The following is a 25,905-nucleotide window of genomic DNA, read 5'->3' as shown; positions in this document are numbered from 1 at the left end:
ACGCACAGTCAACTTGTGGAACTCTTTGCCAGAGGATGTTGTGAAGGCCAAGACCATAAGAGGATTCAAAAAAGAACTAGATATGTTCCTAGAGGCTAGGTCCATCAATGGCTATTAGCCAGGATGGGCAGGGAGGGTGTCCCGAGCCTCTGTTTGCCAGAATCTGGGAATGGATGACAGGGAATGGATCACTTGATGATTCCTTGTTCTGTTCATTCCCTCTGGGGCACCTGGCACTGGCCATTGTCAGAAGACTGAATACTGGACTAGATGGACCTCTGGTCTGACCCAGTCTGGCTGTTCTTAGGTTCTTATGAATGCTGGGGGATCATAGGGTGGCCACTGCCAGCAGGTTCTCCTAGACCTGCCCACTGCAGGGTGTCTTGCACCTTCCTCTGAGTTCGCTTCTGTCAGCCACTGAGCAAAGTGTCTCTCCGCTCTGATGCTGTCTGGCAAGTCCTGGGATGCTAGGGGTGGACATGGGAGACACACCAGTCTGAAAGGTGAGTTTGTGTGCAGAGGTGAGGCTCCGCTTTATCCTGGCATCAACATGGGGTTGATGTCCCCCCTTAAAGCTGCCCTGCCCCTGAAATGGGAACCCAACCATTATTTCCCTGGCTTTTGCTGGGCTTTGAAGTCCTGCCAGTAGCACTCTGCAGATCTGCCTCATTAACAGGCAGCAAATTAACACAACCCCCTTGTTCAGTCCCCTCGCTCGCTTGCCCGCCCTCTTGTTCCCTGGCTCAGGACCGGTGAGAATGTGGAAGGAGGGTTTGGGGCAAGCCGCGGGACAAGCACCCCCTCCCACCCTCCGGTCCCTGTAAGCTCTGGCTCTCTGTATTGTCCTGTACCATCGTGCTAAGTCCCTGGCCTGATGGTTTATTCTCCTCAATTCTGGCGTGTGGTGCCGGGGCTGCTCTCTCTCTGGACAGGAAGACGAATGAATTCCATTACGGGATCGTGATTTTATTCCACGTGTCAGGGAGTCTGAGATTAACTTGCTCACCAGTCTGTGACAAACCCAGACACACACACACACACGCACAAACACAGAGGTGTTTGCACGTCTGCTGCAGGTGGGGCCAGAGCGGTGCACTGGATCCCTCCCCTCCCAGCAGGGCCTGCAGGCAGACGTCCTTCTGTTCTGCAGCCCCTCATGCAGCAGGAGCAAATGCCCCTGCCTTTGCATGGAGGCCTTGCAGCATGCGCCTTTCCTGGGCTGCCCCCCACTCCTTTCTAACCCATTGGGCAGCAGCCTGAGGGTGCTGGGGGGAACCTAGGGCGAGCTACAGGACGGGAACCTATGGACCGGACAGAGCTCCTCGGGGACTGGTTCGGGTTCATTTGCAGTGGGGGGGAATGGCGTACTGCTATTCTCGCTTTCTCGGCTTGGTCTCCAAAGCAGCTGTCGTCCGGGTGTCTCCGAGCGCGTCAGCCTGCCCGGGCGGGCGCTGAGCTCCCAGCAGGGGTGTGATGGTTAAAAAAGAAGCGAGGAAACGGCCCTGTGCTCAACTCCATATTCCCCAAGTGAGAAGTGTATGGCTGGCTCCCCGGGTGGGCACCACCCCACCCCGCCCCAGTGCAGAGGGGCTGCAGACCAGGCCTGTGTGCCTCAAAATAGGCCTTAAGCCGCTCGTAAGCGGTGCCTGGCCTTCCTGCAGGCCCCCTGCGCGTGGGTAGCGTCACCTCCAGTGGCTTTCAGGGTGGGGCCGTGAAGTGTCTTTGCCCTGGGGAGGGAAGGCCTGGTGGCCCGGGGTGCGTCATTAGAGCTGGCGGAGGGGGTGTCCCTGGCAGTGGGCCTCCGTCAGTCCTGTAGCCCTGGGTGTAATCGCTGGCTCCATGTCACTGTTGCTAGGAGAGTAGGTCCCAGGCTGCCCTGCGCAGAGTGGCCTGTCGGCCGCGTGTAGGGAAACAGGAAAGGCTCCTTGGCCCCCTCTCTGGGCCCTGGCCCCGGCAGGCTGCTCGCAGGCGGGGGGGGGGGCCCGCGGGGGACGGCAGGAGGGGCTGAGTTAGCACAGCTGCCTGGAGGGCTGGAGCGACAAGCCGTTCAAGGCTGGAATGGCGGAGTGTGACTCCCGAGTACCTGGCTAAATGGCAGCCAGTTGTCGGGGCCGGGGGGGCTGTGTGTGCCACATGGCTGCAGTGCCAGGGAGGGCTCAGCACGGCCCGGCACAGCACACACACACACGCGCGCGCGCGCACACAGGCTGGCTAGTTGCAGTTGACCTTCCCAATGCAGCTGGCGTCCTCCTTCCCTCGTCCGCCCCTCCCTGCGCTGATATGGGTGCAGGCAGCTGGCTATGTTTGCTGGAGGGTTTTGCATTCCAGTTCTTGGGTCACTCGCCTTCTAGACCTCTCCAGGGAGTGAGGCTGCTGGGAGCTGGAGCAAACAACTGGAGGGCTCGGTGGGGGACAGACCCCAGTGTGTGGGGGGGGGGGTGCTCCCAACTGCGTGGCCTCACTCCTCTTGCTGCCCCCCTCCCCCTGACTCCCCTTGGGGTGAAGGATTGTGAATGTTGCATGTGAATTCCTGTAAAAAATGGGATAAGTGTTCGCTTCCGTTGTCTGCATGGCCCTGAGTGTCCGCAAGGGGTGGGCAGGTATTTCAAGCACCAAGGCAAGTTGGCTCCCATCCCCCGGGGGGCGGGGCGCGGCTACGGTTCCCTTTGGAGCCCCCCACCGTATGGGCACATTTTTGTCTCTTGGAGCAATTCCTGGGGCGGGTGCCTGCGAGATCCCAGGGTCCAGGAAGCAGGGTACTCCAGTTATGTGCAGGGGAAGCCGGGGGCGCAGTATTGCCTGGGCATTGCCTATAGCATGGCAAGAGGCCCGCTAGGTATGTCATGGTAGCCTGGGAGGTACCCCCGCCTGGTGGCCGGTGGCGGAGCGAAGCCAAGGGGGGGTGAATGGGGGTTTCACAGGACACAGTGGCAGGTGGCCATCGGGGTGCGGGTGAGGCCTGTTCTGGAAAGGAGGAGGAAGTCGGCCCGGTCCCTGCTTGGTGGGTCCCCCAGTTCTGAGCAGGCTGAGCTGCCCGGCTCATCCGCCTTGTTCCTGGGCTTGCCCAGCAGCAGCCTGGTTAATGTGTAGTGGAATGCGCTGTGGAATTCTCCCTGGGAAGATTAAGGGTCTGTGTGGAGCCACAACAGTGCAACATGATTCAGTGCTGAAGGGAGCAGGGGAGGGGTAAGTGTGGGGCAGGGAGGAAGCAGAGGGTCAGTGGGGGGCTGAGCTCTCCCAGGGAGCCCGGCTGCATGGGGGAAGGTCAGGTCTGGCCAGATGCAGCCCCTCCGCCCTCCCTCCAGCACTTTGCACATTAATGCAAATGCACAGGCCTGAGTGGTTCATTAGCAGCGTGTGGAATGGAATAATGCATCCGCATCCCATTAGCCTAATGAAAAAAGGGAACGGGCACCTGGAACAAAGCTGCCGACTCTTGGCTTGTGTCCTGGAGCTGGCGGTGCTGGGGCCCCCGCTTGCATCAGCCGGGTAACTTCAGCGGGTGCATCCTTGGGGGCCTGGGGATCCCCAGCTCCCTGCGAGGGGAGGCCAATTGGGGAGCAGCGAGAGAGGTGCCTGATCTGGACAGGATGGGGACACGCATGGACAGCTTCCCTGGTGCCTCGGTGGGGGAGCTTCTCCTCAGTCTGTGCCAGGCACAGATGGCCCGGTGTGGGGTGGATCAGGCAAGGGTGGGCAGTTGAGCTCGTGAGCAGTCAGCTCCGCAGGGAACCTCCACCCTGCAGAACAGTACCCCTGGCCCCCGGCCTGCTTCTGTGGCTCTCCCACGGCTCTGACCCTCGGGGCGCCCGGGAATCCGTGCCACTTCCCGGTCACCCCCTGGTTCTAATGGCCCAGGCAGCTTGCTGGCTGTGTTGGTGTCTGGACTGGGGCCAAGGGAGCACTGGGGCCAGTGAGCGCGGCGGGTGTAACCCGGACCTTGGAGTGCCCATTGTCCCCCATGAACTGGCCACATCCTGATTAGGATTATGCCAGGATTTACTCTGACAAACTTGCTCCATTTGCTTTGCAGCTTCCCTGAGTGCTCAGCAGGGCGGAGGCTGCTTGGACTCCGCACAGGACCATGCAGGAGCAGAGGCTGGCCGGGGGGGGGAGGGAGGGAATTTGGCTCCGCTCCTCCCAGCAGGAGGGGCTGTCCAGACGTGGAGGAGTGTTAGCAGACAGCTCCTGCCCTCCTCCCTTCGCTCAGCCTCTCCCAGCAGGCGGCGCTGGAGGGAGCAACGGAGGAGTGTTAGGGGTGTGGGAGGGAGCAGGGGGGTCCCAGCAGGGGGCGCTGGAGGGGAGCGGGGCGGGAGCAGGGGGGTCTCAGTAGGGGGTGCTGGAGGGGAGCAGGAGCAGGGGGGTCCCAGCAGGGGGCGCTGGAGGGGAGCAGGAGCAGGGGGGTCCCAGCAGGGGGCGCTGGAGGGGAGCGGGGCGGGAGCTGGGGGGTCCCAGCAGGGGGCCTTGGAGGGGAGCAAGAGCAGGGGGATCCCAGCAGGGGGCGCTGGAGGGGAGCGGGGCCGGGGCTGCCCGTCGGCCCCAGTAAGTTGTGAAAACAGCAAAGCAAAGCCCAGCTCCCCCAGCCAGAGAGCCCGGTTCAGCTGGGCAGTCGTTCTGAGCCGGGCAGAGAAATGCCCTGGTCTCCGGGGCTGGGAGCAGGGAGGCTGAAGGATTAGGGGGAGCGTCGCCAACCAAACCAGGCTGTGCCGGAACCAATTAGCCTCTAGCAGGCAGCGTTTCAGATGCTGTTATTTCTGCCTCTGCTCTCCCTCCTTCTGTCTCTCTCTGCCGTTCTCTTTCTCTGGCTCCGCGTCCCTCCCCTTCCCCACACGCCCGCCCCCAGCAGCTCCTCTGTCTCCATTCCTCCCCGTGTTGGAGCTTGTTTTGGGCAGCACAGGGTTGGAGTGAGTCACGCCGCGCGGCACGGAGGGGATTCGAGGAGACGTCTGCTGTTGCTGGGCTTTGGGCCGCGCTGGCACCGTGGGTGGAGAGCGGCGTGTTTTGTGTGAAACCCCCCACCCCCTCACCCGCCCGCCCCTCACCTGCCAGCACGGCCAAAGGGGGGGTCTCTTGGCCGAGGCAGCCAGCGGCTGAGTCACGGATGAAACTTTAGAGCCGTTGAAACTTCCTCCACCGAGCCCTGTGCTGGGGGAAGTGGTTTATCGGGGCGACTGGGCCGGGCATGTGGTTACCCAGTTTCCAGACTGGGCCCGGTGCACCGGCATGAAACCAGGGGCTTTAGATAGAAGCCCGGCTCTGAGGCGAAGGAGGAGAGATGTCTCTCTCACCCGGGGCGGGGGGGGGGGAGCCTAATATTTCCTGCTGGCCCCCCTCCCCTTCTGGTCACAGTCATCTCCTCCCCTTGCCTTGAGCTGCACTGGTAAGATATTGCAGTGCCACTGGATCAGGAGGAGATTTAGGTCAAGTGCTCAAGTGAGTGGAAACAGCCATCTGTGTGGGGAGAGGAGGCCAGGCCATCCGGAGCCCAAGGAGCCGATGGCCAGCGTTGCAGAGCAGGCCTCGAGGTGGGGGAGGAAGAGAGCAAGGCAAGGGCGCTGGCTTAAAAAGGCACCGCAGACTCGACGGAGTGGGTGATCTTCCAGTGTGCGGGCTCACGGCCTCCCTTTGTCTCCTTCCTGCAAAATAAAAATGCCCCCCCTCCCCATGCACACGCATACTGGCAGGGCTGCTGTCAAAAATGGAGGGGAAAAGCTGCAGGAGCTGCCTTGGCCAGGATCCAACACCCTCCTGACATCTAACAGGAAGGTGTGTGTTTGGGGAGGGGGGAGGGGGAGGATAAAGCGATCCGAGTGCCAGGCAGAATTAGGCAAAATCCCAGCCCTCTCCTGGTGCAGGCTTGCAAATCTCACTGCTGGGAATGATCTAAACCAGGAGGAAGCATGGCCTAGTGCATGGAACAGGACTCCTGGGTTCAGGCAGGGAACGAGGGTGGAGCAGCGGGGGACCGAGAGTCCGGATTCCTGTTTGTTCTCCCAGCCGTGGGAGGGAGTGTGGTCGGAGGGTGCTGGGGAAGAAGGTATTTTCTTGCCGTGAGTTAGCTGATGCAAGGTAAATCCTAATGAAGACAAGGCAGTTTGTAGGTTTCACATGTGAGCAGATCGGGGCAAAGACTCTGGGGGCTCTAGGGTTTGCCCCAGCCTGCTAACACATGGGAAGACCAAGCAGGGGTAATTTTAAACTAGGCTTTTACCTTTTGTCAATTACACCTTAGCAAACTTGTGCTAAGGACACACCTTTGTCCTGGTGAAGACAAGGCCTGAAGGTTAGAACCAGGACCTGGGAATCAGGACTCCTGGGTTTTCTTTTTGACTCTCACTGACTCATTGGGCAAGTCACTTCATACCTCTGTGCCTCAGTTTCCCCATCTGTGAATACTATGAGCTTCAGTAAGCCTGTACCACTCTCTCCAGAAGGTGACATAGTGTGGGCGTATATTGCTGTAGTGTTTGAAGACCCCAATCAGGTACCCACCATTGTGCTAGTCAGAGGTTTACAATGTTCCTAATGTTCATAAAGGTCTTTGAGATCCTCAAGGGAAAAGCACCAGAAGAGGATAAAACAGTGTTGTGCATAAGCTCCCAGGCATCTGAGAACAGCAGGACGTTGGGGCCACAAGGGATCATCCTGTGGGTAGGAAACCAGGGTCTGGCGTTTTCTGTCCTTCACTTACCGTTCTTTACCTGTCCCTGCGTTTCCTGTGGAGTTCTTTAATTTTCTGATTTGCGTCCGTGCGTGTGACGGAAAAGAGGAAACCCTTAAAAACCCTGCTGTGGGCGGGCATATGCAAACCAGGCTCTTTCCTGCAGGTGGCACTGACGCGGGGTTGTAGGGCTGGCCCGGGCCTGCTGACTCAGCGCTCTGAAGGCAGCTGGGTCAGGGGAGATTTCCTGTCCCGCGGTTTTTGGGTGATCACATAATCTCCAAAGTTAGAGGTGTGTGTACGTGAGGGGTGGGGGGGGGGGGAGAAAAAGCCTTTCTGTGCCACCTTGTTCCTTCCTCCAGACCTGGAGCTGTATTAGTCACTTCAGCGCTTTGCCCAGTCTTGTTCTAAATGACCCCAGCCAAGGGGGCTCTCCCCTGCCCCTACTTGGGAGGCCGTTCCCCAGGCTAATGGATCCATCGCACTGCTAAGAAGCGTTGCCCTGATATTCAGCCTATTTACATGGTAATTTCATCCCCATTTGCTATGGAGGTGAAGCATTGGCTCGGCAAGCGCACAGTTGGTTCCTGGGCGGCTGAGGGTGAGGCTTGTCTTGGTAGAGTGGGGCTATTTTGGGGGGCAGGGGATGGTGATATCCCAGTGTACACTTCGGTCCTGGTCCTTCCCAGAAGCTGGGAATGGGCGACAGGGGATGGATCATTTGGTGATTCCCTGTTCTGTTCGTTCCCCCTGGGGCACCTGGCATTGGCCACTGTCGGAAGACAGGATACTGGGCTGGATGGACCTTTGCTCTGACCCAGTATGAACGTAAGAATGGCCCCACTGGCCATATAGGGCCATTCTTAGGTTCCTATGTCCTTCAAGCTGCTGCCAGCAGCTGGACCCCAGCACCCGCTCAGAGTCGCACCAATCTCAGGCCCTTAGTGCCCTGCTGGCCCTCCCCCCATTAACCCAGCAGGGAGAAAAGGGTTCTCGGTGCAACGTTCTGCTTTTAAATTGAGCCGGACCCTCGCCTTTAACACTGGGCTCCCGGGGCTCCCAAGCCATCCCAGTCGCTGGGGGGGCTTTGTCCTTTCCGTTTCCTTTCGTTATTTCGGTGGCTCTGTGCAGCTTTGCTGAATCTCCACTAGGAGGGTGATTTGATTTGATTTTTCCCTCCAGGAGCCCTCTCTCCACTTGGCACTTGTTCTGCCGGCTCTGCGTGGCTCAGGGGGTGAGCAGCACCCCCAAGGAGGAGGCATGCGGGCAGCCGGTTCGGTGCTGGGGAGGGGTAGTTGGGGCAGGAGGAGATAGTGTTGCACGTGTGTCCAGAGGGATTGTGTGGGGCAAGAAGGGAGAAGGGGGTCTGGGATGGATGGAGAGGCATATGGGGCAGTGATGGGGGACTGGGTGAGAAGGAGGTCGTGTAAGGTGCTGGGGAGGGTACAGGGTGTAGTGCTGAGGGAAGGGTGGGGTCAGGGGCCTGGGGTGGTGGTTAGGGGAAGGGAGTTACTATGTTGATTTCCCCGAGGCAGGGGATCCTTGGGGACTGCAGTGGCTGGGGGCCGGCGGGTGGAAAGGGTCCGTGGATTCCAGGAGCTGCCAGTTCTTTACAGTCTCGGAGGGCTCCATTAATTCTTTAAATATCCAGCCTTTCCAGGTGGGTTTTGTTGAAAATTAATTTCCGGAGCTATTTTAATTTCGCTGTAGTTAATTTGCTGTTTATTTTAATTAATTAACGTCGGGTAAATCTCCTCCCAAGCATCCCGCAGCCGTCTGTGGCGGCCGAACCCTCGGTGGGAAGCGTGTGGGGAGGGAGGGAGCCAGGGATGCCAAGGGGATCGCGGGGGCCAGGGTGCAGGAGGAAATCTCAGTCCCCTGCCCCATTCTCCTGTCCTGCTCGATCTCTCACCCCTAGAATGGCCTTGAGGATTTGGCTCTCGACCGGAGAAACGCATTGGGAGAGATTAACTGGAGCGTCCCCTCTGTGTCCATCTGTTCCGTGGGTCTGGCGGCCCAGGCCACCGTGGCCCATCAGCAGCAGGAGGCAGCGATGCTCCAGGTCCCTGCTCCATCGCCCAGGGAGGAGCCCTTGGCTGGTTGAAGTAAAGCTGAGGGGCAGTGTGGTCCAGGGGGTAGAGCGCTGGCCTGGCCATCAGGGGATCTGGGTTCTGTTCCTGGCTCTGCCAGTGGCCTGCTGGGTGACCTGGAGCCAGACGCGTCATAATGCCGTCCCCGCCCCCATTGTCTAGTTGGACTGTAAGCTCATAAGGGCAAGGCCTGTCTGTGTGTGTGTTTGTGCAGTGCCTCGCACAGCTCCCTCCCTGTCCCGGAGCTCAGCTGGGGCCTCCAACCACGGCTGTCATGTCAATAATGGCAGTAGCATCAACCTTCCTGCCAGGGCCGGGGATCCACCTGCTCCCCAGCTTCTCGCAAGGGGATAAGGCCCCAGGGCGAGGGGGCTAGCAGGGAGAGGAGAGCAGGGAGCTGTTGCAGGCATAGGGTCTGCAGGAGCAGCGATGAGACTGGGGAGGGGCTGGGGGGCGGCGTGGCCAGGGACAGGGGAGTGTGCAATGGGGCTCTACCTCCTAACCCCTTTGTGACTCCTGGGGAGGAAATGGGGGCATCCCCCAGTAGCTCCCTGCGTCTCCAGTACTGGGTCCCCCTGCCCCAAAGGCGGCTGGGCCTGGCCTGTTTCGTGACCTCATGCAATGCACAGTCCCCCGGCCCCGGGCTGCTGCTCTCCCCTCCTGGGGAGCATCAGCTGGCCAGGCTGCTGTTGAGAAGGGCCTGCACGCCCCGCGTGCGTCTCCATCCTCCCCCCAGGGGGCTCCTGGGCTCCCCCCAGCGAGCGGGAAGAGGCAGCGGGCTCAGGCCAGCAGCACCACGGGTGGCTCACCTGGCCTGCTCAGGGTGCAACACAGCAGCTGACTCCAGCACGCAGGGCGCGTTTCCTCCGAGACAAAGGGGTTTAGGAGCCTTTGTCCTGTGGAGAGAGCCTGTCCCTCCTGCGGGCTGTGGGAGCCGCAGGTGTGGGGCTGGGCCTTGTGTGCACTGCAGTGGAGCCCAGAGGCCCCAGGCGGGAAGATGCAAGGGGAGGCGGGATGGTCTGAGGGCCTGGCCTGGTTGGTCCTGACCCGCAGACGTAGCTGCTGTGTGGGGAAGGGGTCCAGGACAAAGCCTAGGGGTCCAGGCTGGCAGGGCGAGCCCAGCCCCGGGCACCTCTGCGCTGGGCTATTGTACGGTAGCGCCTTCTCTGGCCATCCTGTGCCTGCCTCCTCCATGATGCAGGGACACTGCTTGGCCTGCTACGGAGGGTCCCGAGGCCCCACATCCCTGTGCCCCTCAGTGGCTCCTTCTCAGCCCCAGACCCACTTCCAGCCCCTGGCAGAGAACCAGCCCTTCCTGGGGCACTGGGTCCCCTTTATCCTGCCCTGCAAGAGCTCTCCTGGAGCTATGGGTCCCCCAACTTCCTCCCCTTCATTCTGGGGCTCCAGGCCCCTCTCTCCCTCCCCAAGGGAGGAGCTCCAGACCCCCACAGGAGCAGCTTCTCCCTGGACGCTGGGTCCCCCTTTTATAGCCCCGCTCCCTGAAGCAGATTCCTCCTCCCAGCCATGGGGAAAGGGGCTGCCATGGTGGCTGGGCGGTTGCGTGTCTCTAGGCCAGGGAGAGAGAAGGAATGAACAGGTGGGGATGACAAACGGAGGAGTGCGTGAGAGGGGGAAAGTGCAGGGTTAGGAGAGGGATAGAGTGACGGGCGAGGGGGCGTGAGATGAGGAACAAGCTGACATCAAAGAGAGGAATAGGAGAAAGACCTGAACGCCCTAGTAGGGCAGGGGATAAGTTGGGGCTCGGAGCAGAGCTACAGGCAATAATGGGGGTGGGGGGCACACAGGAAGAGCCTCTGGGGGCCCCAGCTCCTCTGGGATCCACAGGGTCTGGTCTATGTCGTGTAAGCAGGCCCTAGGGAGAGTGATCCCTTTAGTGGACCGGGCCCAGTGAGACCGAACCTGGGCTGTTGCTGAGTATGTTCGAAACCGTCTCCCCATCTCCTTCTGCATCGGACGCCCCCTGCCACTTCCACGCCTCCCTCGGAGCCCCGCCTCACTGGCTCGCCCTTCGGGTCCCGCTGTCTGGGCCTGACCTCAAGTATCCCTTGCATTCATTGCGGGTGAATGCCAGGAATGAACTCTAGTCATTGGGGGGCTATCGGGGCCCACAGCAGACAAACCAAACAGTGTGATGCTCCCAGATTCACCCCTGCCTGGATTGGTGGCATGGCTAATTCCAGAGAGCTCAGTGGGAACAGCAGGGGCTCCTCAGTCCTCTCGGGGCAGAGCCTCTGGCCCCGATCCTGGGCTGCGTTCAAACCCCTTTCCACCTCTCCTGTGCTGTAGAAGGGCTGGAAAGCAGATGGGTCCCCTTGCTGGGAATTCCCCCACAACCAAGAGGTGGGATAGGGTAGGTCAGGTAGAACAGACTGTTGCTGCCCCCCTCTGCTGGCGTGGGAGGGGGTGTGGCTGGAGCACTGTTTTCCTGCTCGCCCAGGGTGCTGGAGTGGCCCGAAGAGGCCATAACTTAAAGCAGCGTCTGGGGCTACCCTGCCTTACATGAGCAGCCAGGCAAACCCTCAGCCAAGCCCAGAATTCAAGTGGCACAAAGATGGCTGCTTCCCACAAATCGGGGTCCTGGGCTCTGGCCCATCTGGCAGTGCCCCGCACACTTTTGGCACTTGGGGTGATGACCGCTGTTCTCTCCAGCACCGGGGTCGTGTGGGGCTCTGCGCAGACAAATAAACAGGCCCATTTCTGGCCTCCAGGAGCTTGCAATCTGACTTAGACTCAAAGTAACCCTGAGCCCTGGGCCATAACGTGTTGCAACAGCTGTGCTCGATCCAGCCAAATTGCTGGGCTGACTTCAGTGATGTCCTGAGAAAGTGGAGGTGGAAGGGAGTGGTGAGGGTCTCCATGGGTTTGCGGAGAGCTAGTCCTGGTGCCCCAGGCACTGCTGACCCCATGGAGACCCTCACAACACCTTGCAGTTACTCAGGGGAAGCTGGGCTCTGGACCAGCGGGGGTCCCTGGAGCCTTTCCCTGCTTCACTGTGGAGCATTGGAGGGTGGGGTCCATCCAGAGATCTTTCCCTTGCAAAGCAGTCCAAAGAATGGAGGAGTTGAACTTGCTGATTGGGGTGTGGGGGGGGGGGAAGGGCGGGATAAAGAGGAAACTGAAATCTCTCTAGAGTGGAATCGACACAAGAGATGCCGGGCCAGGGCCCCATCTGCCAACGTGTGCGAACACGCGCGTGCTCCGTGCACGCCAGGGCTTTGACTTCCCTGATCCGGGGATCCACGTGTGGGAGGCTTTGAGGAGGCTGCTGCTAAGAGGTGGCAGGAATGTGCTGAGCCAGGAAGGGTTAATGGCACCAGGACTTTCAGAGAGTCCCCCTCCCTCCCCTGCCTGCCTTGTGCTCTTGGCAGGGAGGCTCCGCTAGATAAGGGGAAAACCAGAGAGAGCCCTGGTGCTGGCAAGGAAGCAGAGACCTTTATTCAAACTATGTGTCTGGAACCAGCCTCCGGGAGCAACAGAGAGAGACAACAGGGACCCAGGGGTGGGGTGGGGGAGGGAAACGCCTGCCTCCCTGTTACGTTTCACCCTCCGGCCCAACCGTCTGGTTAACGGCAAAGCAGGCTGGGCTGTGTCTGTGCCTAAAGTGAGTCCAGATCTGCTCAAACCGCAGGGCTTTGGAGGCACTGCCTGTCCCAAGTGCTGGGTGCACAGCCAGCCTCTGCAGAGAGCAAAACTCCTCGGCTGCAGTTGCCTGCCTGCCCCTGCCTCGGCTGGCCACTTCGTCCTGGAGTCCAGAATGGCCCAGCTTCCCCCCCGCCCCGCGCACGAGTGGGACTGCGTCTCCCCAGCGTGGAGAGGAGGAGCGCCGTATGGCTTAGCGAGGGAGGGAGCACGGTCTCGTGGTCAGAGCAGGGCTAGGAGGCAGGCGACCAGAGTGCTTTGCCGTTGACTTGCTTGGGGCTGTTGGACAAGTCACCTTGGAGGGACTGACTTGCAGAGGTGCTGAGCAGCCACAAGGGATTTTGCCTGGAGCTGGCTGTGCTCAGCACCTTTGAAAATCAGGCCCGTTAATCACTCTGCGCCTCGGTTTCCCCATCTGTAAAAGAGGGATAATACTGAGCTGCGCCCTGCTGTGGAGAGGGGCTGAGGAGTCATTCATTAATGTTTGAAAAGCGCTTAAATAATTCACCACATTCAGTGGCAAAAGAAACCCGGCTAGTGCATCAAGCCCCCTGCATCCGCCTCTCTCTGCGTCCCTGAGCGTCACTCGCAGCATAGCACGTAGAGACGGGAGATGAGCAATTCGGAACTAGGAACCTAAATGGGTCAGAGCCTAAGGGTGCTGCCGTGGGGGGGATCCTGCAGACTGGGCTATGGGCTGGAAAAGTTCTTACGGGTAGCCCGGGTTATGCCGGTGGTGTTTCCAGAGCATCCCCTTTGCATGTGTAAATCCTCTCCACTGGCCCATGAATGGCTGCCCTCACCCATGCAAATGCACCTACAAGCAGATGCATTTGCCGATCGGCTGCACTTGCAGATTACTGGGGGAAACTACTGCTGATTTATTACCAGTTCATTATTTGTATTCTGGTCGTGTCCAAAGGCCTTAAATTAGGATCAAGGCCCCATTTTACCAGGCCCTGGGCAAACACGGAGAGAGATGCCTTGTGGAAAACGTGGAAGATACTGAAACGATATGATGCTATAGTACTTTGCATGTGAATAGAACCGTTCATGGTTCCTATGTCCTTACTTAAGCAGAAGGTGTGGACAACTGGCTAGAGCACTAGACTGGGACTCAGGGTACCTGGGTTGTGTTCCCTGGTTCTGCCAGTTGCCTGCTGGGTCTAAAAGGGAGCTAATAATACTGACTCCTTTGTAAAGCGCTTTGAGATCTGTTGATGAAAAGTGCCAGAAACGAGCTAAGAATCATTATTATTAGGCTCGCAGAGATGAAGTGATTTGCCCAAGGTCACACAGTGAATCAGTGGTGGAGACAGAAACAAAATCCAGGAGTTCTGGCTCCCCATGGCCTGCTCTGTCCACTTGATCATCCGCCACAATCGATCTGTTTGGTACACCATGCTACATGCTTGTTGCAAGGCCCCACCGAAGTTGGTTGGGTTTAGTGATTCACATCAGAAGTTTGGCTGAGGACCGAGAACAGGGCTGATCGAATTATTTCCTTAGGGATAATTTTTTTGATGAAAAATGGCTTTTTGGGGGTCACAATAGAAATTTCTGTGGGAAAATGTTGATTTTGAGCAAATGGTGGGGGGGGGGGGGATAGCTTCGCTGAGAAACGACACGTTTTCTGTTCCTAGAAACTGAAAATTTTCATCCAAATCCCTGCAAAATTTTCAGCTTTGGCAGCCCAAAACTGAAGCCGCTTGCAGAAAAATGTTAGTGAAAATGAATTTCGTTTTCCATTGGTGGGGAGGGAGGGGGAGAGAAACACAAAAGCATCTGCAGCCGTGATCTACAAAAAAAACCCCTGTTGCGTGAGCCTGGGCTGTATCAAAAGCTCCTGAAACCTGGGGATTTCTTTTGGATTTTTGGAGCTTGAATTTCAGTTTCACTCGGAGAAATTCATAGTGAGTGTGAGAATGTATGCGAATTCCTATGACTCCAACTTGAGGAAAGGTTCCTACAATCCCCCAGTGAACTGAAGATTGTTCCCACCCTCCGTTCTGCCGGGCTCCAGGAGCCTGCAATGCATTACTCGTTGCCTTTTCTTTATCTGTACAGAACATTGCCATGAGAATGGGATCTTTGTTTCACAGGGTGCATCTACACTAGGCAAGGAAGCTGCTGCAAGGACGCCACTGGCGTGGAGTGGCTGGTTCCTGCTTGTCCTTGTATCGGGTCAGTGCGTCCAACCCCGCATCTGACGGAAATACTGTCTCGCACGCAGTGCACAGAGCCTGGCTGCACCGGTGCGTTGTGGGATGTCTGTGGCACCCAGCGCGGTTGCTGGGAGCAGAGGCTTTTGGGTAACTTCCAAATGTGGGGCCGCGTATTGTGGGACAGAGTTAGGAGGAGCAGCTGAACTGAGTGCTTGGGTTTTTGTTTGGGTGATTTTTTCCCCCTAGCCACACTGGGGAGAAATCCATTATACGAGGCATCCGCTCCGCCAGAGCCGAGAGAAAGGGCTAGTTCCCCAGCCTTGTGAAAGGCCTGGATGGCTGTGCCTGCGCACTGAGGTCATTGCAGGCAGTGGTGGAGATGGAGCCTAAATGCTCCAATTCATGTCCCCAGCTTCCAGTTCGGTTGCCTGCCCGTGCCGGGAAGCTACTGACAGGGATACTCGTGGGCAAATAAAAGGGCTTGTGCCTTGAACTCCATTGCAAGGCATGGGGGTGGGAGAGCATTTAGAAGGGAGGGGTGCTGCGTTATTTACAAAGCAGGGCCTGTCCCTGCTCAGGGGCAGCTGGCACCTCCACACCAATAGGATTCGGGTGTCAGGTGGGCAGCGAGCAGCAGGCTTGCAGGATACCTTAAAAAGCACAAAGCTCCTGTTTTCATGCAAATTCCTTTTGTTCAGAGTGAGCTGGGAAGGCAGGATAGTGCATGGGTGGGAGGAACGGGGGTGGGAGATGACCTCTGGGGAGACAGGGGTCATCATTCAGCTGGAATCAAGATTCAAACCTAGTGCTCTGTGCGGCTCTCCTCCGATTATAATCAGGGGCCAGGGCCGCCTGTGCTCGGAAGAGGTCTGTCGCTGGGACAGACGGGCTGACCCTATTCCAGACTGAGAGTCTTCGACATCCTAGGACCAAAGCATCAGGGATGCTGGAGCTCTGTGGTCAAAGAAACTGTGACCCTGGTCCTAGACCTAGCTGTAGGCAAAGCCAGGGTCTCTTGCTCAATTGCCGAAGGCCTCCCAGATATTAGAAGGTATTAATCAGGAGAGCGGCTCTCTGTCCTCTCCTAATCTCTGTCAGTTCCCTGGCAGATCACGTGTCCCGCCTTCACAGAGCAGGGAGTTGTGGGAGACAAGCTCAGGCCATGGAGATAGATGGGTGCCTCTGTTTTTGTGGGTCTAGCTTGAGACACCAGGCTCCTGATGTCTCAGGGGCTCCTGAAGACAGCAGCCAAGAACGCTAGCCTTTTGAGCACATCGCTGTTAATATAATGGAGGGGCTGCTAGGACGTTGGAGCCACACAATAGCCAGCGTGTCTGGATAGGGCTCTCCGGAAGCCATCCTTGGAGATACAGAAAGGAGCTAAACCCAGACAGAGGGCAGGGCAATCCCGGTATATAAAAACTAGGGTCTTGGTCCTGGAGTCCCACGGGGCTACTCCCAGGAGGAAGGGCTGCCTGTGAAATTTGGCAGACTCTTGGGGGCCGTGAGAGCGAAGCTCAAGGGGTTTGGGTTATGGTCAGAGGAGTGCAGATAGATGCATATATATGCTGCAGCCTTCATAGACATTGAGGGCAGGAGGGAGCCTTGCCATCCCCTGGTCTGCAGCAGTGCCCCCAGCGATTCCTGCATCACGCCCTATTTCCTGCACTGTGGTTTATACAGTGAATGGATCCCCGGGAGCCTTAACAAGGCACCCGTTCGGGTGGATGCACCCTCCCTCTGCACGGGGCTGGCCTCGGCGTGACGTTCGGCCCTGCGCAGGGCTGCTGTGGTACGTGGGAGATGTTCCAAGTCCCCTTCGCGCCGGTCACAGTTCAGGGCAGAGCGGGAGCGGCTCTTAGCGGGTTTTGCGGCAGGAACGCAGTCCATCAGGGTACGATTCACCTTTGGCAATTTCTTCCCAGTTCTCCAGTCAGCTACAAAATTATATTTCGTAGTATTGACATCAGGACCGTGAAATGTGACTTCCTTCCTAGCCGGCAGCGGAGTAGGGTTATACACAGGCACCGGTGATCTATTCAGAGTGTGACCTTTTCGGGGCAGAGGGTGTCTCTTGCTCCATCTGAGCAGCACCTCGCACGGTGGTGCCCTGATCCTGCCTGGGGCCTCGAGAACGTGACTGCAATCCAAACAATTAGAAATACACCTATTTTGTGCGTATGTCTGTCTAATTAATCCCATAGGAAACTAGGGTTTGCCAGACCAGCGGCCAATCTAGCATCCAACAGTGGCCTACAAGCATCGTCCCATAATGCACCTGATCGGTTGTGCATCTCTGTAGATGGTGAAGTAGGAGCAACTTCTTCCCGACCCCTGAGGTGCCCAGCTCCTACCCTGAAGCCTGGAACTGGCTCACCCTTAGCATGTGTATAAAGGAGAGGGGTGGTAAAAATGATCCAGCCCTTTTAAAATCCAGCCACGGCACATGACCCCGAAACCTCCAGTGGCAGCAGTTCCCATAGGAACAATGCCTAAAGAAGCATTGTCTTCACCTGACTCTGTCTTTGAGCGACCCCCTCATTCTCTAATGATGGTGCCACAAAGCAAAGGAGCGTCTGATCTGCCCTTCGCAGTCGCAGGTCTGGGCACCAAGCCTCCTCGTCTAAAATGTAAATATCCCTCTAATTTCTGAAGCTCTTGGGCCTTGGCCATTCCCATCCTTGACTTACCGACCTTTCTTCAGCTTCTCCTGCCCCTTTAAGTTGAGGCAGCTGAACCTGGGTGTTCAAGCTTCCCCCATTCTGCTCCAGTTTGTACCGGGGTAATTGCACGTGTGATTTTTGAGAATGGAATTCTGCCCATTGCTGGAAATGAGCAAGCCCTGGTTGACCTTAGCGGTTGTCTTCTGGCAGCACCTAGGAACCCGAACCAGGGAGCAGGATCCCATTACACCAGGGGCTGTACAAACACATAGAAAAGACCACCCCTGGCACGCCAAACCTACAGTATAAATAGTCAGGCCAGACGAACCGATGTAGACAAACAGCTTGTCAGCTGTACAGCCCTTGTATAAGCTACTATCCCTCCCCACTTTTCCCCTCCCCAAACAAGTTTCCCGACTATCAGGCTGCCACAGCCGACCTTCTGCCCAATCTAATCTGTCTTGCATTATTTCCTGTCTCTTTATTAATGCACCCAAGCCTCCTGTTTGCTTCTTTAACTGGAGTAACCACAAGAGGGAAGTTGGAGTGCTCGATGATCCTGTCAGAGCACGGAGAGATGTGTATAAACTCATTCATGGTTCTCCTGCCTTCTGGTCTGTGGAGTCAGAAGGCTTTCTCTGTGCAGCAGCTTGCACTGACCACTGTCAGAGCCAAGACACGGGGCCAGATGAACTGTGGGTTTGATTCATTCTAGCGAGCCCTGTGCCCCTATTGCAATGTATTTTTTAACAAGAAGATCATGGTTTTTATCAGAGCCCAGAATACTGTGCCCTTTGCCCTCCGGCAGGATGGCTCTACGGTTCTGAGAGACCATCACAGGAGGAAAGTTGCATCAGGATTTGTCTTCTAACTAGAGCTGGGCTTTTCAAAGCAGCCTAAGGGGTTTAGGCACCCAACTCGCACTGACTTTCACCTGGCTTAGGGCCCTTAGCTTGGATCGGTTTCACGCATGGCTGAAATGTGGCTTGTGAGGGGAGTTAAGCCCGGTCTGCACCGGGATGCAAAATGGTGCTGGCTGCAGCCATTCTGGAACGTTGTTCCGTGCCTGGGCTCCCTGCCGTTCGATAAGTCCGTGCTGCCGGCCTCTGGGAAGGAGGGGAGTTTTGCTACAGCATCCACGCCCAGCCACTCTGAGCTGGGTTTGGGCTGGGAGGGAGGGGATCCTGCAGCAAAGATGAAGTCAGAGTCTGGCTGGGGAACATTTTTCCCCAGCTCGAGTCGGGCGGAGCAGAGAGACCCCTGCTGGCGACCCCACCCCTGAAGAGAGCAATTGCTGCTCCCCAGCACCGCTCGTCCAGGAGACTCTGGCTGTGTAATTGCACGCGGGTGGTCGCCGTAGTGTAGACAGGGCACAGGCACTTTTAACCACTCTCATTTAACCCTGCTCCAAGCAGATCTACCCCTGCCTACACTAGTGCTCTCCTCCCGTGGCTGCCACTGGTGACGCCGCCTCCGTGGAGAACCCCGAAAGGCACTAGCATAGACGCAGCCTCGTGAGTGAAATCAGTCCATTCTGCGGTCCTGGTCCCCACCTCGCGTTGATGGCATCATTTTATCACACAGTTTGCTGACCCTTCCTGTGAATGAAACCCAGGTCCCTGCCGTGCTAGGACACAGCTGTGCTCAGACACAATCCCACGCTCCAGAGTGGAGGTGAAACTCAACCCGGTGTAAATTGCCATTGCTCCGTGGAGGTCGTGATTTCCACCCTCTGAGACTCCGTCCCGTTGACTTCACTTGGCTGGAATGCTCCAGCGGCGTGGGTTATCCGTGCAGGAACCCAAGCGGGCTTTGCGGTTAGGGCAGCACATATGGGCCTGTTGTGAGAGACGAAGCCAAATGCTGAGCGGCTGTAACCACTTGAGCCGTGGGGTAGTTGGGTCTAACCCTGCCCTTTGAAATCATTTCACTGCTGTAAAAGAGGTTTTGATGATGATAGATTTTTTTATTATTGCAAGTTTTAAATAAACTGGAGGGCTGGGACTCAGGAGACTGGGGGGTCTCTTCCCAGCTCTGCCCCTGCCCTGTTAGGTGACCTTGAGCAAATCATGTCCCCTCTCTGTGCCTCGGTTTCCCCATCTGTAAAATGGGGGTAATGCTACTGCTTCTCCTTTGAAAAGCACTGTATGAGAGCCAGGTGGTTGTTATTGTGGGGGAAATGGTATGTCCACAGCCCAACGCCGCTGACTAGTGCTGGCAGATCTGCTGGTGACTCTAGGAGCACAGTGGCTGGGGGTGTCAGAGCTTATGAAAAGGTTCTGGGCGGAGGGTTTTATTTTAGGATGCCTCAGCTGGACATGGGCCAGAAAGGACCCCGGAGGCCTAAAATAAAATATTTTCCCAGTGAGATGCCTCGGATTGGAGGAGCTGCTGCTGCCATCGTGCTGAGGGGGGTTTTGCAGCTGCTTGTCTCCGGGTGACAACCCTGCCTCTCTGTGTGCATGCGCAGTGAGAATAATTGGAACGTCTGGAGCACTTTTGCTTGTGAGGGTCTCCAAGTGCTTTTTAAAAAGCATCCATTTGTTAATCGTCACAGCTTGATGCAACCGCCTGACCCCTGCTTACCAAATGGGGAAACTGAGGCAGAGAGCAGCGCGGGGACTTTTCTAAGATGACACGGGGGCTCAGCGGAGGACCTGGGAATAGAACCAAGGAATCTTGACTCCCAGATGCCAGTGGCTTTCACTCTAACTGTGTCGGGTATCCTGGTTCTATGGAGGCAGGGACTGTCTTGCATTGTATGTTTGAAGAGTGCTCAGCACAATGGGGACCTGATCGTGACTGCCTTTAGGAACTTACAAAATAGTATTTTCACTTCTTGTGTCGTCGCTGTAGGATAGGAGATGTATGTCACACTCACGCAGGTTTTAAAGTGGTAGGAGCGTATGAATAGCAGTCAGAGCAGGGGAAATGAGAACTGGGACTCCTGGGTTCTATTCCTGGCAAAATAACTTGAGTGTGTGTCCAGTGATTAGAGCAGGGGACTAAGAATCAGGACTCCTGGGTTCTGTTCCTAGCTCTGCCATTGATTGGCTACGTAGCCTTGGTCTCTACCCCCTCTCGGTGCCTCCATCTGTAAAACGGGGGGTGCTAACCAACCCGCCGAGATACTGGCGGGGTTCTGGCTGCCAGTGTAAATTTCCAGATGGATGATCAGCTGCAGGGGGCTGGGGAGTCCCCAGGTGAGAGGCAGCTTCACAGTGCAAAGTGTTATCACCCTAACGTACACTGCGCTTCCCCCCCATCTGTAGCACTGAAGTTAGTATCCGGAGCCTGTCTTCCACCTCTCAGCAGGCAGCTGAAATCTACAAGGGAGATCGTGTCCTTGCTCTGGTGGATGTTCCCCACTGCCTCCCTCTGTGGAAAAGGGGAGGTCGGAGTGCTGAAAATCAGGAAAGAGGGAGTTAGAAGAGAGCCTCCCTTTGAAAACCCTAACCTTATTTTCCCAGGTCCAATGCCAGTTTCCATGGAAACAGCAGCCGGGAGCAGAAACGGGAACCAGAATCCAGAAATGCAAACCCTAGCGCTCCTATTAATTTCACTCGCTGGATTCCAGCTCCCGTTTCCCCAAGGAAACGGGCTTCAGAGGGAGGAGAATATAGGAAGGCTTTCTCTGTGGGACCACAATGGCTGCTCCCACCGAATGGGCCAGGGCCCGGAGCTTGCATTCCAGGCCAGAACGGGGCCTCATTTTTGTTGCTTCAAGCCCTGTTTCTGGAAACGCAGTCAGAAAAGCAGCCGGCAGCTGGGGCCAAGGCCTCGCCTTGGGAGAATTCAGCTGCTGGCTTCCTGCTGGGGGATGCAAGTGTTAGGTTCCAAAACCAGCTACGGATTTGGACCCATCTTGGGACAGGCAGTGGCTGGGCTGAGGGTTAATGAGCTAACACGTTCCAGCCTGCACTGTTTGCAGTTTCATTCGCACACATACCACGGGGCGGCTGGAGATCACCGCAGTCGGGATCTGTGTCAGCCAGTTGGGCTCCTCCTTTCAGGGCAGCCGTTCTTTCGTCGTCTTAGAAACAATGCCACTTTGGTTGGCTTTTTCGTCTTTTGGGCTCTTTTTCTGGTGTGGCTTATGATGATTTAATCATCCTCTTTGTTACTGTAATTGTCTGAACGGGGCCCTGAGCACCTTGGCCGAGGAGGTGAAGGGCATGGCTTCAAATGTGTACATATCTGTGGCTTAGTGTACGCTCTGTGTGTGTTTCTGTATCTGTGTTAGGGTGCCTAACATCTCAATCTGCACTCAAGACCCCGATGTGTTCGGTGTCGCACGGACCTGTCCCTGCTTCCCACTTGCCATATAACCAGACAGTTAGTTAACACAAATGAAAGAAAGACCAAATAAGTTGAATGACCGTGAGCAGCGTAAGAAGCAGTGAAGATATTTATTATATGTATTCTGCTCATGCCTAGGACCCCCCAGGCATGGCCAGGCCCCCATTGGGCCAAGCACTGTAAAACCCAGACCAAAAAGACGGTCCCTGCTCCAAAGGTTACAATCTAAGGGGGGGTGGGGGGAGGGAGAGAGATACATCCATAGAGGCACTGAATGCCATGCACTACCTGTGTATTGCGTCTCCTGGCTGGTCTTGGCAGAGTACCTGGGGAGCGAGGTCCAAGTTGCAGAGTTTCAGATCAGAACTTCCCAAAGTTCGGGTGTGTCCAGAACATGGGTTTGGCCGGCCAAGAAGTTTAGCTCCGGTTCCCAACTCCGCAAGCCCCAGGAGGATCCAGATCCAGTGTTTTGATTTGGGACCATGGGGGTGCTGGAGTTGGGGGGGGGCCGTGAAACCATGCGGGGAGGGCCAGAGCTAAGCAGCCTGTGTAGAGGCTCTGGGAATGGGGGAGGTGCCTTAGCCAGAGTCCTGTGCAGTGAGGGTGCTTTGTGTCTCAGCAGCGCTCGCTCTGGCCCCGAGCTCCCTGCTCGCGTTCTCGTGGCCGGATGAATGCTTTGCCGAGGGTTTCAGGCTATTCCTCGGGGTCTCTTTCCCGGTCTGCCGGCTTGGCTGGGGGAGGGGTGTTTGCAGCCTGACGGAAGAGAAGCAGAAACAGGAGGCAAGAGCAGAACATTCACATTCGGAGAGGGGTTGGGCTGCTGGGTGGTGCCTGGGTCCATCTGTCCTTGCTGTCCTGCCGTCCTAGGAGGGCGTACACACATCTGCTGAGACCCTATGCTGGCACCCAGTTGGGGGAAGGCTGAGAGAGGGGCAGTATTTTAATCAAATCTGCTGTATGTGCTATGTGCGCACCTGGGAGCCAGGACTCCTGGGTTCTAGTCTTGACTCTTCCCCCTACTGGCTTGGTGACCCTGGACAGATCCCAGCCCCTTCTGGGATGCACGTTTTCCCATCTGCAAAATGGGAATAAGGAGACTTGCCCTCCTGTGCTGGAGTGCTTTGGGGGGCTCTGGTGACAGGTGCTGGTCAGTTTCGAAGTTGCATTATTGGTCTGGGTGTCTTGCCGTTTTTGCACGTGTTACAAGGTGCCCAGAAGCAACTGAAATGGGAGCTGTAGAAATACTTAAACAGAGATGGGCCTGCTGTGTATTTGGTTCTGCAAAATCTCCTGGGCCAGCTGCATGTTCTGTAAAGCCGCGAAGGGCTTGGACCCGCGATCCCATGTTCTCGGCTAAGATGCTTGTGTACAGACAGGCCTGTGTTTTCCCAAGTGCGTGTGCCTGCAGGCTGGAGCTGAATGCGCTCATCGGGCTGTGCTGTGCAAATCCCCGCCTTGCACTAGCAAAAGTGCTTGTGTCGTAACACACATGGCGTGTAATGTACACATGCCCTACCGTCTCGAGGGTGCGCTATTGAAGATTTCCAGCGGCTCTGAGGGGATGGCATGGCTGCAGAATGGTCCAGGAACCCAGGAGCGTCTTGAAGGCAAATGCTCGAGCTGCCACCCATGCCCGGTGTAATATTGGCCAAGTTGCTGATGACCTAATTTTCCAGAGCACCCAAATGTCCGCTGAAGTTGAGTGGAGTTGCTGAGTGCTCGGCACCTCTGAAAACCAGCCCATTAGCCTTTTCCCAGCCTCTGCTTCCCCATCCATACAATGGGCACAGGGCTACTGCCCTCCCAGGCAGGTGTGTGTGAGCGGGGCTCAGGAGTGATTGTGTGGGCAGAGCTTTGGAGCAAAGTGTTGAGTGGTATTTCTCTCCCTCTCCCTGTGCTGTGTGTTGAGATTCTGGGATCTGTGCGTACTGACCGGTTAACACCGGCATTGTGTGCCCACACCGATATACATCATTTGCAGACGGACAGGTATTAAGATACATTATGGATAACTCACCGAGAGAGACGCTATTAATAATACAGACACATACAGAGGGAAGAAAGTGCACACTTGATTCTCATGCTGCTACCAGGAGTTCTGAAGCTGGCTCTGGCTGCTTCTTCCCACACGTGACTGCAACACAGTGGGTAGCTGACAGCCCAGAGAGACTGGCTTGGGGCCAGGAAAAAAGCAGAAAACACAATGTCTGTGCATATCCTCTCTCTTAAAATAACACTCCAACACCGTCTGAGACGAATTAAAATAAGATCAGGAGCGATCTTGCAGGGAGAGACGGAGGGAAAGGCAGGCAGGGAAATGTACATGGCTGGCTTTCGTCAGCCGCGGCCGCATGCATGCAGCCACCTCCCGCGCTCTCTCTGGGTAAAGGGCTTTTGGGTTTGGAACTTAAGTTTTAAAAAAAAAAAAAGAGCGAGAGAATCCAAATCCATGTCAGGAAGCGGGAAGGTGGCGGGGGGGAGAGAACCATGACGTCGTGTGTGCTCAATGCCCAACACATGTCGGTCCTTTAGGGGAGACTTGGCAAGGCGAGGGATTGTGAGCAGCGCTGCATGATGAAGATCATCAGGAATTTCCTGCAGCTGGAGAACACACCAAATACCAGAATGAGCGCGCGAGAGCGAGCACAGGGCGGCCGAAGTGGGGGAGAGGAGAGAACTTTCAATAATCATTAATGAAAGCACCGCCAATGACACCAAGCTGCTGCCGCCCCGGTGGCTGGCGGGGTTGTCAGGAACGAGCGGGAGCCGCGGGAGGAAGGTGCTGGATCGCAGCAGGGCTGGGCAGCGGGGACGCTGGATCGAAGAACCTTGGCTCTTGGGGGTTTTTTCCATCCGTTTGTTTGTTTGCTTTTTTTTTTTTTTTTTCAAGGCATGCCGTGGGCTGGGAGGCTGCCTTCGGCTCTCCCAGCGCGATCTACAGCAGAGACGCTGGGGTTTGCTTCCTTCTGTCCGACCCTGTCCCCTCCCTTTCTAATACATATAGGAGGCCTTTTTCCCCTGCCGCGTCCTGGCATGGAGCGTGGTGGGAGGTGTCTGTGATTTCTTGACACTGGGACGTGGCTGGAGACCAGGGGCTCGGGTGCGTGTTTCCCCGGTGGGACTGTGGCTTGGGAAAAGCTTGTAGGCTTCAGTGTTTGTTTTTGAAAAAAATCAGCCCCTAAAGTACCCAGCCTGGTTGCAAAACACTGGCTGGACTTGGTCCGGTCGACCTCCCCTCCGCTTCCTCCTCTGCTCCCTTGGCTCATCCACCATTTGCTTCCTGTCTGCCCCTTCGCACCAGGAGCCGTCTTCTGTGCAGCTCCTGCCATGTGGCTCCCTCCCCCGTAGCTCAACGCAAAGCTAGTCCCTGCACCAGAGGGGCTGGATAAGGGTTAAAAGCAATAGCACTGGGAGCCTGCTTCCCGTCAGGGCCTGTGTTGCAGGGAGACAAGTTAGTGCGGTGACGCCACGGGCCCCGAAAAGGGCAGAGATCTGCAGCGTCCGTGGGTGGCTCCGTCGCTCTCGGCAGCCTCGGATTAATGTCCTGGGACAGGCTTTGCACAAAACGAGCCTCTCCTAGAGTTTTGGAGCCGCTCATGCATCCAGGTGCAGGCTGCCCCCTTTTCCCTCCCCCTCCCTGGCCCGCTCAGCTAGCTCACTTCTCCCCCTTGGATTCAGTACTTTGCTGTGCAGATGCTCACTCTGGCTCCCTCGGGCATGGGGGTGGGGGGGAGAAGAGATCAGAAGGGGGCATCTTGCAATGCGGGAGCCAGGTAGCTGAAGGTCACAGGGAAAATCTGGAAGTGGAGTTTGGAGCTGGACTGGAGAGCCCTCCGCCTTTGATGGCGGGGAGATGGGAACAAAGCACGGCAAAGGAGTTAGGGGGAAAGGGAGCAGCATCTCTCTTCATGCATGCCCTCGTCTGCCAGGGGGCTGAGCACTTGGCGCCTCAGGAACGGGTTCCTTGGGACGTCCCAGACGTGGAGTGGGGGGTGGGATCTATGTCCTTGGGAAGGTTTGGTTTTTTTTTCTTTTTTCCCTGTGGAGCCTCTGTAATTAACACAGTGGAAGGGATGGAGGAGGGTCCCTGGGACCAGCTTGTGCATTATTGCCAGATCACAGGCAGCAAATGTCGAGAGCATGCCCTGGGTTTGCAGTCCCCGAGCTGGGCACCTCGGGAGCGCCAGCACCGAGGGAAAAGGCTGAATTTATTCCAGGCCACAGCATCTCCTTGACCCCAGTGCCCAGCAGGAAACGTGACCCTGCTCGTAGTCGCCCACCTGACATGGCTCCTGGGACCGTGCTAGGGAAAAGGGATGCTGGGGCAGAGGGAGTGGGAAGCCTGACTCCTGGCATTCTGTTGTGGG

The 25,905-nt window shown here is 56.8% G+C and overlaps 1 protein-coding gene across 6 annotated transcripts in view; it reads left to right on the top strand.

Annotated features, from left to right (window-relative positions):
* Window positions 1–25,905, top strand: part of AHDC1 (AT-hook DNA binding motif containing 1) — a 112,966-nt gene that overhangs the window by 30,343 nt on the left and 56,718 nt on the right. The window contains exon 1 of one of the 6 annotated variants that reach the window (XM_043532228.1): window positions 14,648–14,666. The exons of the other annotated variants lie outside the window; for them this stretch is intronic. The gene's annotated coding sequence lies outside the window, so the exon portion shown is untranslated. Of the gene's footprint in view, window positions 1–14,647; window positions 14,667–25,905 lie in introns of those variants that run through there. 6 annotated transcript variants of the gene reach the window in all.

Source organism: Chelonia mydas, chromosome 19 (assembly GCF_015237465.2).
Source record: "Chelonia mydas isolate rCheMyd1 chromosome 19, rCheMyd1.pri.v2, whole genome shotgun sequence".
NCBI lineage: Eukaryota > Metazoa > Chordata > Testudines > Cheloniidae > Chelonia > Chelonia mydas.
The sequence above is the reverse complement of the archived record's forward strand: the minus strand, read 5'-3'. Positions and strand labels throughout refer to the sequence as shown.